Source organism: Sardina pilchardus, chromosome 3 (genome assembly GCF_963854185.1).
Source record: "Sardina pilchardus chromosome 3, fSarPil1.1, whole genome shotgun sequence".
Lineage (NCBI taxonomy): Eukaryota > Metazoa > Chordata > Actinopteri > Clupeiformes > Clupeidae > Sardina > Sardina pilchardus.
In genome coordinates, this window is record NC_084996.1 from 6,295,657 (window position 1) to 6,305,656 (window position 10,000).

Sequence of the window (10,000 nt, forward strand, 5' to 3'; positions counted from 1 at the left end):
AGTTTCCCCCCTCAGTTCCAACTGTGTGAACAAATCGAGGCCTCGTTCCACTCGAGGGAAAGATGATACTAAAAAAATGCAACATGCTCAACGGGTGGAGCAAGAGCCTGTCTTTGTCAAGGTCATATCTTGGTTTCCCAGGGCGCACGGGGAGTGATACTGACTTTACCCGTATCAGAAATAGCTTTGAATGAACTCCTCAGCTAAATAAACAAAGAGCTTAAATCATGACCTCATTCCATTGCTATGAGAATAAAAGTCCCTTAACAAAAACACTTACGGGACTCACTCCCAAATATAAAAGCATGAATGTGTCTGTGTGTGTGTGTGTGTGTGTGTGTGTGTGTGTGTGTGTGTGTGTGTGTGTGTGTGTGTGTGTGTGTGTGTGTGTGTGTGTGTGTGTGTGTGTGTGTGTGTGTGTGTGTGTGTGTGTGTGTGTGTGTGTGTGTGTGTGTGTGTTTTGGCTGGTTCTCTCCGGGCATGAGCTGGTATGGGTGTCACAGCCATTATCTGTGTGGATGTGCGTAGGTGTCCAGTGTAGCAGTGAAGACTCGGTGGCCTCTGGTTCTATTTTTGTCCCTCTCTCAGCCACTGTCTCAACCCCTGTCTCTCTCTCTCAGCCTCTGTCTCCCATTGCTCCTGTCTCTCTCAGTCCCTGACTCTCTCTCAACCCCTGTCTCCCTCTCAGCCTCTGTTTCTCTCCCAGCTAATGTCTCTCTCTCAGCCTCTGCCTCTCTCTCTCTCAGTCCCTGTCTCTCTCTCAGTCCCTGTCTCTCTCTCAGTCCCTGTCTCTCTCTCAACCCCTGTCTCCCTCTCAGTGTCTGTCTCTCTCAGCTTCTTTCTCTGTCTCTGTTAGCGCCTGTCTCGCTCCGTCCCTGTCTGTCTCTCAGCTCCTGTCTCTCTCAGCTTCTGTCTCTGTCTTTGTTAGCGCCTGTCTCGCTCCGTCCCTGTCTGTCTCTCAGCTCCTGTCTCTCTCAGCTTCTGTCTCGGTCTTTGTTAGCGCCTGTCTCGCTCCGTCCCTGTCTGTCTCTCAGCTCCTGTCTCTCTCTCAGCCGTGTCTCTCTCTCTCAGTCTCAGACTCAGTTTGAGCTCCTGCCCCCTTTTCCCCCCGGGGGCTTGGCAGCGTGGCGCAGTGGATGGCGTCAGCGTTCTCATGGCGATTAAGTGTCAGGCGGCCCTGAGACGTGCGCTGAGTTGCCCTCCTGCCTCGCTTGGCGCGCCGGGCGCCCATCATACGATCGGCAGCTGCAGGGCACCGGCGGGCAGGTTGGTGCTCGCGTGTCCAAACACAACACACCCACACACACACACACACATAACCACACACACACACACACACACTGGAAACGCAAACATTTCTTCCACATAGACACATAAATGGGTCGGGGCTGTGGCTACCGGTTGGATGGAAGTGCGTTAGCTTTGTGGGCGCTGAGAAGGAAGTGCTGAACAATGTCAGGTGTGTTCACTCAGAGGCTTGGATCGCCGGCCTCATGTTCCCATGACTGCCACACCAGACAACAGCCCTCGGCACCCTCATGACTGAGATGGGCAGACACCTTTCTTGGCTGATTAGGTGTGTGTGTGTTAGTGTGTGAGTATGTACAGTATGTGTGTGTAGTTGTACGGGTATCTGTCTGTTTGTCTGTCAGTAGCTGTAACTGCTGTTGTTGATTGTAGCATGACACGTACTGTATGAATGTTTGCTATTTTTATTCACTGCTATTTTTTATAAAGGTGTGTGTGTGTGTGTGTGCATGCTTGTGTGTGTGTGTATGCATGCTTTTGTGTGTGTGTGTGTGTGTGTGTGTGTGTGTGTGTGTGTGTGTGTGTGTGTGTGTATGCATGCTTGTGTGTGTGTATGCTTGCTTTTGTGTGTGTGTGTGTGTGTGTGTGTGTGTGTGTGTGTGTGTGTGTGTGTGTGTGTGTGTGTGTATGCATGCTTGTGTGTGTGTATGCTTGCTTTTGTGTGTGTGTGTGTGTGTGTGTGTGTGTGTGTGTGTGTGTGTGTGTGTGTGTGTGTGTGTGTATGCATGCTTGTGTGTGTGTATGCTTGCTTTTGTGTGTGTGTGTGTGTGTGTGTGCGCGGGTGTGCGTGTGTGTGTGTGTGTGTGTGTGTGTGTGTGTGTATGCATGCTTGTGTGTGTGTATGCTTGCTTTTGTGTGTGTGTGTGTGTGTGTGTGTGTGTGTGTGCGCGGGTGTGCGTGTGTGTGCGCGGGTGTGTGTGTGTGTGCGCGGGTGTGTGTGTGTGTGCGCGTGCGTGCGTGATTGCGAAGCCGTGGGAAGTGTATTGACCTCTCTGACCCCTGGCTCTGATGGCCCTGTGGGACTGGGAGGAGATGATGAAGGAGGGCTCCTCTCCCTTTTCTCCCGTGCCAGCCTTTTGTTTTCAGCCCTCTCAACCCGGCAAGCAGCTCACAGTAATTCACACAGATGGAGAGAGAGAGAGAGGGAGAGAGGGAGAGAGGGAGAGAGGGAGAGAAATAGGCCTTTTCTGTCCCTCTCACCCTCTTCTCTCTCTCTCTCTCTCTCTCTCTCTCTGCCTGTTTCTCTGCCCATGCTGCGTGGCCTTCCTCTCTGACAAGATTTAGCAGGATGTTTTCCATGTGTCACATGCAGCAAGCTGATGGCATAATCAGGGTTACGGGCACACACACACACACACACACACACACACACACACACACGCACGCACACACACACACACACACACAAACATACACACACACAGAGTGAATAGCACTCGTTGGAAGGGTTAGTGAATGACAGCAACAAAAGGCGGATGCACTGAAGCGCAACTGAGGCAGAGGCCTCTCTTCATGCCTGATTATCAGACGGCCTCTTCAAACACACACACACACACACACACACACACACACACACACACACACACCAAATCACAGATGCATGTACACCACCACAAACGCACAAACAAACATGCTCATAGGCACAGATACAACGCTTTGAAGTTTCCCTCAAAGTAAATGTGATATTTGATGATCAAATGAATTATTTAGAAGTGCAAATGGCAGTAGGAAACGCACTCTGTTATAACAGATCTCTGTGGTCGCTGACAGAAACATGCAAGTCATTGTCCTGGAACTCTCTCAAAAAGAACTTCCAAACTTGTATTTTTTTCTCTCTTTTTTCCTTGTTTCAACTGTGACTGGACAGGTAGATAAATAGAGAGAGAGAGAGAGAGATAAGTAGAGAGAGAGAAGGAGAGAAGAAGAGAGACAGAGGGAGGAGAAGAGGAATGTAGGCAGTGACAGATTTGTTTTGTTTTACTCGTTTGTGCTTAGGGTGTTCTTGAATAAACAGCAGGGTGCTATGTCCTGTTTCCACGACTGCGCCACGTCACTGTTCAAACACACACACACACACACACACACACACACACGCCAGTGTACACCTCAGAGGGTAAATACTGCTGCAGTAGTATTTCACTTGGATGTAAAGTGGAGTTTTTAGCGAACAGCTGCAGAGAGATTCAGCTCTCCCCATTCTGCACTACTGTTCTGAGATGGAGCTCATGCAGCATTAGTGTGGAGCTGCTCATGTTATGGCAGGAGATATGCTACAGATTGAATTACTGTTTGTATTTGATTTCGAAATACTTTTCAACCAGCCTGCCCTGTAGCCTACTTGGTGAAGTCTTTGTTCAGTAATACTGTATGAATACATACACACACACACACACACACACACACACACACACACACCATCAGTGTCAGTAAAAATGAGGAATTTTAATTACATTTTACTAAATGTTGAGAAAAATGTAAAAGAAAAGACTTATGATAATCACTTTACTAGCTTTTGATCATAATATTATACTGGAAGTAGAACATAAATCTTACTTTTATTTGAGGTGAACTTAATCTGAGAATAAACGGATCATTACTGAAATCACATGTCACAAATATCCCAAAATATTTTAATTGAGCAGATGATTGTAGAAGCAGCAGATGTGCAGAAGTATTTTTTTCTAATCTAATTTTAAGTTGGGCCAAGTGGTTAGGAGGACATTTTAGGCTTTTACTAGGGTGTAAACATTAAGGAACAGGGCCCAAATCCTGCATGGGAAAGATAAAAGAGCATAACATTACCATATGTTGTAATAATTACAACAAGACAAATACCAACAGCATATCCAGAGTTTAGAACATTTAAAAAGAAGTGAATGTTAGGCTATTTTGTTAGCAGCCACAGTAGTGAGTTGCATGGTCAGAGAAGTAAAGCAAAAAATATCACTTCCATGCCAACAAGCTGTTTGGAAGGTATGTCAGATACAGGCATTCTGTCCTATCTTTTCATCGCAAGGAAAAGTGCTCTGAGTTTTCCAGATGCCAGTGGAACTTAAAAACAGGGCCAGTGTGCTGAGGTTTAGACAAAGCAGGAAGTCGAGCTCTGGTAGTCCCGGGCGCTGAAGGTGGCTTTGGTGTTGAAATGAAGATGGCCTCAGAGAAGCACTGGACATGCCACTCTGCACTCAGCACCTCTTGGGCTTGTAATTAGCGCTGTAAGCGCTGTGATGGTTGAGTAACGTACGAAGCGCGGCGCTGTGTGTGCATGCGTAGTCATGCACACACACACACACACACACACACACACACACGCCTGCCTCTCGACTTTTTTTTTCCGTTTGGGGCACGCGGAAAAGTGAGGTGTGAGAGCAACGTGCCAGCCGTACGACACACACACACACACACACACACACACACACGTACACTGACACGTACACACATTCACACATACGCAAAAACACACATGCACATAGTGACTAAGGCACATACACACATACGTGCACAGTACACACACACACACACACACACACACACACACACATTCACACACTCTCTCTCTCTCTGTCCCTCCAGGCGTGTCACCCAGTGACAGCTGGATTAGACCGGCCCTTCTGCGATTCCGGCGTGTCAATCACTCCGACCCCCCCATGCGCTCCCCGACAGTTTCCATCTGCAGCTCACCTCTCACCTCATCCTTCACACCGTGTGTGTGTGTGTTAGTGTGTGTGTGTGTGTGTGTGTGTGTGTGTGTTTAGTCTTCACATGTGCTCGTGTGTCTCCGAGCGTCCTCACTGTATGCTGATGTCATGTGCATTGTCCTGACTTGGTGAGTGTGTGAGCGCCCGCCGTCTCCGTGTGAGGCGGACCGGCCCGTTCCAACACGTGTTCGCTCCGAGCGCAGGAACGATGCCCAGAGAGAGAGAGAGAGAGAGAGAGAGAGAGAGAGAGAGAGAGAGAGAGAGAAAGAGAGGGAAAGAAAGAGAGAGAGAAAGAGAGGGCAAGAGAGATAGAGAGAGAAGAAGAAAAAGAGAAACAGAGAGACAGAAACAGAGGGAAAGAGAGAGAGGGAACGAGAGATAGAAAGAGAGGGAGATAGAAGGAGAGAGAGAAAGAGAGAGGAGCGTGTTGTGGCTTGTGAGCGGCTGTTGAGCTGTGGTGCCGTCCTCTTCCAGCAGCAGCAGCGTGAGTGTCAGTGTGAGTGTGAGTGTGTGTGTGAGTGTGAGTGTCAGTGTGAGTGTGTGTGTGTGAGTGGGCTCTGCTTGGCTCTGCTCGGGGAGGCCAGAGGCTCTGTGGTTCACCAGACAGCTGCGGGCCACATGACCAAACCCCCTCTGGCTCTGCAGTTTGGTCTGCTCAGGTCATCTGTCTGCGAGTCTGTGTGTGTGTATGTTGGTGTGTGTGTGTCTCTCTCTATGTGTGTGTTGGAGCCTCAAGAGCAGAAGTCCAGCTTGAAGAAATATGAGTAACCCATAGACACACTAGAGAAAAACAGAATACTTTCAGACTCAGTGTTGAAGTGTGGAATGAGGAGGAATTGAAAGCTGACAATATCAAATGTCCCGGAATACCTTTCAATTTCATTTAAGGCCTTTTAATTTCCTTCGACTTGCTTTTAAGACCTCTATCGGAGTGTGAGGACTGGGGCGACTTATGCCATCAACAGTTCCTTCTGGTGTATTTGTGCACGGTTGGCATGGGGGGGGGGGGGGGGGGGGGGGGCGCTTGGGGGGGTAGTACCCCCCCCATGCCCCTCCATGCCCCTAGCCCTCAGCTCGTGGAGTCAGTGCCAGTTTGCTCTGCTAATCTCCAAATCGCACTGATAGCGCCCGCTTGGCACGCCGGCGCAGTTGCGCAAGACTGGAGCTGCCTGGGAGGGCAGTGGTGGCTAGACGTTATCTTCCGGCTGCCACCGCCGGACCAGCCCACTGCCCACTGCCCACTGCCCTCACCCAGCCGACCTCAAGTGGGTTTTTAGGTCTCCGACCGGTCAGCGTCTTAGAAGTGTAAAATCCAAATTCTCACAGTAAACTTCTTCTCTTTTTTTTGTCTTTAGAACCTCAGGAAAAAAAGGCAAATTCTTACTTGGTTAATAGCATATGATATATGTATGTATATGTTCACCCAAAACATACTCTCTCACACACACACACACACAGTCACACAGTCACACATACATACACACATACACACACACTCATACACACATACACACACAGCTGGAACGTGAACATATGTGGTGAGCTGGTCTCCTTCACACTGACTGTGTGGCTGCAGGTCCTGCTGTGTGTGTGTTTGGCTGGCTGGGGCGAGGCGTACTTTAGCTAATTAAGACTCATAAGCCCTTATAATAAACACAGCCGTAAAGCCTGCCCCTGTGTGTTTACCATCATCACACACACAAGCATGAGCAACTAATGAGGGTGTGTACTTTGTGTGCGCTTTTTTTTGTGTGTGTGTGTGTGTGTATGTGTGTGTGTGAGAGAGAGAAAGAGAGAGAGAGTGTGTGTGTGTGTGTGTGTGGTGTGTGTTTTTTGTAGAATGTAGAGGGAGTGGTGGCAAAAGAGGTTATGATTAATTGAGGATTTTTGGTTGACGGTTTGAGGTTTCTGAGATGGAGAGACAGAGGAAAGAGCGCAGAGAAAGAAAGAAAAGAGAGAGAGAATAAGAGAAAAAGAGAGAGAGAGAGAGAGAGAAAAAAAAGAGGGGAGAGAGAAAAACGAGAGAGTTGGGCAGAAGGAAGTGCTGCGGTGGTCAGTGCCATGTGTCCTGGAGGAAGTTCTCTAGAGGGAGCTGTTCACTGTAAAAAAAGAGCCCTTTTCACTTCTCTGTTTGTTCTATTTGACCTCTTTTTTTCCCCGCCTTGTCCCGACTATAAGTTTTACTTCTGTGATCTTCTCTTGTCATGTCCTCTCTTCTCTCTTCTCTTCTCTCTCTCGTTGTCTTCGTCTTTCTGTGTTTTTAAGGCACCGCATCTGTTCCTGTGTGGGTAGGATTTGGCGGTATTGTCCCTCTGGATGTTTTTTTTTTTGTTCAGGAATGAGTGTGTGTGTGAGTGTGTGTGTGTGTGTGTGTGTGTGTGTGTGTGTGTGTGTGTGTGTGTGTGTGTGTGTTGGAGGGAGTTGTTTGAGTGTAATCCCTTGGTCTGTGTGATTCCCCTCGCCTGTGTCTGAAGTTTCTCTGTGTGCGGCCTGGAGTGGTTTACACAGGCGCACACACTCTCATACACACACACACACACACACACACACACACACACACACACACAATCACAGCTCAGGTATGCGCTCATCACTATGGTTACACCTGATCTGTCGACACACTAACCCTCGGCACTTTCACAGACCGTCATCTCTGGCATCAACTGTGTTTATCACTCTGCTGTAGTTACACACACACACACACACACACACACACACACACACACACACACACACCATAGACCTACACAGTCGAGGAAGCCCTTCTAATGTAATTTGCTGGCCTGCTGAAAAACGCAATAAGCAGTACAGTTGTACTACCAAACAAGAACTCTCTCTCTCTCTCTCTCTCTCTCTCTTGCTCTCTCTCTCGCTCTCTCTCTCTCTCTCTCACACACACACACACACACACACACACACACACACAAATATATGCACTTTTCAGCTAAAGACTGATTTTGTTCCCAGTAGTAAATCAGGGTTTTTTAAACTTTTAAAATTGTTTTGTTAGGGTATGAGTTCATTTTCCTGTACACCTTAACTATATAAAAACAGCCAACAGTTAAACAGTGAAGGCTTTCCAAACTACAGACCTCCTGTCTCTCTCTTTATTATGTCTTATTCAATGAATGACGTAATTAATGATGTATAGTGCTTCTTATTATGGACACAGGGTTGAACACAGAATTGTACATGGCTAATCTTTTAACCTCATCCAAGCTGCCTCATTGTGTGTAGACAAAATTGCCTCTAATACTTCTAATAGTATTTACTAATGTTCTAGTCACTCATTTAAAGTAAGGAACTTATTATTATTTTGTTGGTATGTGGGACTTAGGGATACTTAAAATAAAAACGGGGTATAAAGACTTCTGCTACCATATGGTCCGCTGTTAAAACAAGTAAATAAGCTGCAATTGTTGTAAGGAAAAACAATGGTGCAGCATGCCATTCTTGGAGCCCCAGATGCACCTAATATCTGATTGTGAAACACACACACACACCAACACACATACACACACACATACACACACGCACGCACGCACGCACACACAGGCACACACAATCTATTAAAAAAAAGTACAGTTTATGTCACATATGGGAGAGACTGGTTTAAGTGTGTATGTGTGTGTCGTCATTAGTGACGTGGGTTCAGACGCCATAGACCAGGGGAACGCCATGAGAGTTCTGAGCGTGGATGCCAGTTTCTGAGTCAGTAACTTATTTTTAGCAATAATTTTAGTGTGCGCGTGCACACACACACACACACACACACACACACACACACACACACACACAGATGCTTGCTGCTTTACACTCAACTTTTCCTCTTCTCTTTCCACAGGCTGTCCTGGATTTCACACCCCACTCCATGACTGCACAGAGGTGTTTGTGGTAAGTGTGAATGTGTGGGAGTGTGTGGGTGTGCGCGTATGAATATGAGTGTGTGTGTGTATGTGTGTGTCTCTCTCTCTCTCTCTCTCTCTCTCTCTCTCTCTATGTGTGTGTGTGTGTGTGTGTGTGTGTGTGTGTGCAGGTTTCTAGTGTATGTGTGCACAGTGGCTACCCTGCCGTGTTGTAAAACAGCATCATGAGCTACAGTATGTCCGTGTAATCCTACTGTACCCTGGCAACTAACTGATGAGGCCTGAAGCTGTGACCTCAGCTGTGGGAGGAACTTTGACCTGAAGCTGTGGCATCAGTTTGTGGGAGAGGTCCATTTTGGGCCTTGCTTTGGTTTTTGATTGTGTTTGTGTGTGTGTTTGTTAATGTAGTTTTCAGAGGTTCATTTTGGGCATGTTTTGTTTGTGTATGAGTGTGTGTGTGTGTGTGTGTGTGTGTGTGTGTGTCTGTGTGTCTGTGTGTCTGTGTGTGTCTTTGTCTGTGTCTGTGTGTGCTGTACTGTATGTGTGTATGTATGTACAGTATATATGTGTGTTACTGTGGATTTGGCTCATTAAATTACTTTTCCCTGTGCTGCCTATACTGGCCTCACGCATATTATAAGCCTTAATCCACCATCTTTAAGCTAGAATTGCAGTAAGATATAATCACATTCATTATACAGTACATCACAAATACCACAAATTGTCACTGTTATGTACAAATATAATGGCATCTTTTCAAATTGTGCTAGTCAAATAGCGCTGGAAATGCGTGCGGTGCATGACATTTAGATGATCTTTGCCACTAGAGCAGGCCGAGACAAGCGTTGTGAGTGAGCTGTTTTGCTCACTCCCAAATGAGCCTGATCGCGGTTGGGTTGGACTCAGGGGTCAGGGGTCAGTGGCGTGGTCCACTCCACACACAGGGGGCCGTCTGGCTGTGACCTGGGCAGCTTCCTGCCTCTCTGAGGTAGAGCTGTGCAATTAATCAGATTTGAATCGATTAATCGGCAATTATGACTTTCAACGATTATGAAAACAACATTTTTGAGATTTGACTATTTTTCTAAAAAGGGACCATGCTCATTTACTGACAGACAGGAAGTTGTA

The 10,000-nt window shown here is 47.2% G+C and overlaps 1 long non-coding RNA gene across 1 annotated transcript in view; it reads left to right on the forward strand.

Moving 5' to 3' along the window:
* LOC134076053 (uncharacterized) overlaps positions 1-10,000 on the forward strand; it is a 67,699-nt gene that overhangs the window by 36,018 nt on the left and 21,681 nt on the right. Inside the window, exon 2 of the long non-coding RNA XR_009938528.1 lies at positions 8,851-8,900. This is a non-coding gene — a long non-coding RNA (uncharacterized LOC134076053). The remainder of the gene's footprint in view (positions 1-8,850; positions 8,901-10,000) is intronic.